Source organism: Salmo trutta, chromosome 2 (genome assembly GCF_901001165.1).
Source record: "Salmo trutta chromosome 2, fSalTru1.1, whole genome shotgun sequence".
In the NCBI taxonomy this organism is placed as follows: domain Eukaryota; kingdom Metazoa; phylum Chordata; class Actinopteri; order Salmoniformes; family Salmonidae; genus Salmo; species Salmo trutta.
This window is the reverse complement of record NC_042958.1, coordinates 44,370,076-44,371,691: the sequence shown is the minus strand read 5'-3', so window position 1 is coordinate 44,371,691 and position 1,616 is coordinate 44,370,076.

Below are 1,616 nucleotides of genomic sequence, written 5' to 3'. Positions count from 1 at the left end.
GTTAAGGTAAGGGTTAAGGTTCGGGATAGGGTTATGAATGGTTAAGGTAAGGGTTAAGGTTCGGGATAGGGTTATGAATGGTTAAGGTAAGGGTTAAGGTTCGGGATAGGGTTATGAATGGTTAAGGTAAGGGTTAAGGTTCGGGATAGGGTTATGAATGGTTAAGGTAAGGGTTAAGGTTCGGGATAGGGTTATGAATGGTTAAGGTAAGGGTTAAGGTTCGGGATAGGGTTATGAATGGTTACGGTAAAGGTTTTAGTTAAAACTAAAAAGAACACAAATACCTAGCGCTGGGATTAAACCCACGATCATTGGAACACTCATATGCCATCCTCATCCACAACGCCCTAGCAAGCTGCCAGCCCACTTGATGGCCACAGTGTTAACCGTTGCTCCTATTGGCCTGTATTGAAGGCATCTCCCGACTTCGTGGGGGATCTGAACGAAGGTCAAATACTGCATTGAATCTGGTAGTGACCTGGCTGGTGTATGTCCATCCACGGGGGAGGGGAAAGAGGACTTAAGATCAAAAGCATCCTAGTGCCAGTCATCCCATATTCCACTTGCAAAACAAGGTAACAGTAAACTAATTGTCCCTCCTAGGGCCAATTAGTGACAGCAACATGTACCCATTATAGTGCCACCGTTTGGTCAGTATAAACGTTGAGTCCTAACAGTGTTTTGTTTCAGTACAAATATCCATGACAGATTTATATGCATTTATGTGCCTGACCACACCCATGTGAATGTTCATTGGTCAATAGGGGCCATATTATTTTAGGTACTAGTCTGGAAAAATATTGTGTTGAGAGACTTTTGTCCATGGATTCCTCATATTGTGATTTGGTGCAGATCGGTCATTTGGTACAGATTGGTCTTTTGGTGCCAGAAGAATAGCATGTTAAGTATTTGTCACAAAATAAAAAATTGCGAAAAATCCGTCATGGCAGACCTTATGGGTCCCTGAGGTAAATTAGTTATTTGTGAGGAGAAGGACCTATGTACCAAGTTCCATGACTATCGATCAAACAGGGTGAGGGGCGTGACCTTTCAAAGTTAGCATTTTCTATCGCTTGTCTTAGCGCTACCGTCTGGCCAATCAGTGTCATTTTCTCAATGACGGATGTCTTTGGTAAGCCGTATCATTCAACCAAGTTTCGTCAAAATTGTGCCAGTGGTGTCTGAGATATCACGTGTGACGGACGTATGCACGGAGGCACGCATGAACGTACAGAGACAGATCCATAGTCCCCTCCCCAATTTCATTGTGGTGGACAACTAGCTCCAGGCCAGGTATACCTGCCCCTTTGTCCTAAAATAGAGGTAACTCCCCCTTCTCAAACACACACACACACACACCAAATACCATCCGCCCATCCATTCTCATGACATTAGACAGAGGAAGGTTAATGTTACCTGGGCTGCAGGTGTGTGCGTACGTGTATTTTTGTTGAGGTTAGAGCCAGAGCCAGGTAGGTAGCAGCAGGTACACTATATATACAAAAGTATGTGGACACCCCTTCAAGTTAGTGGATTTGGCTATTTCAGCCACACCCATTGCTGACAGGTGTAGAAAATCGAGCACACAGTCATGCAATCTCCATAGACAAACATTG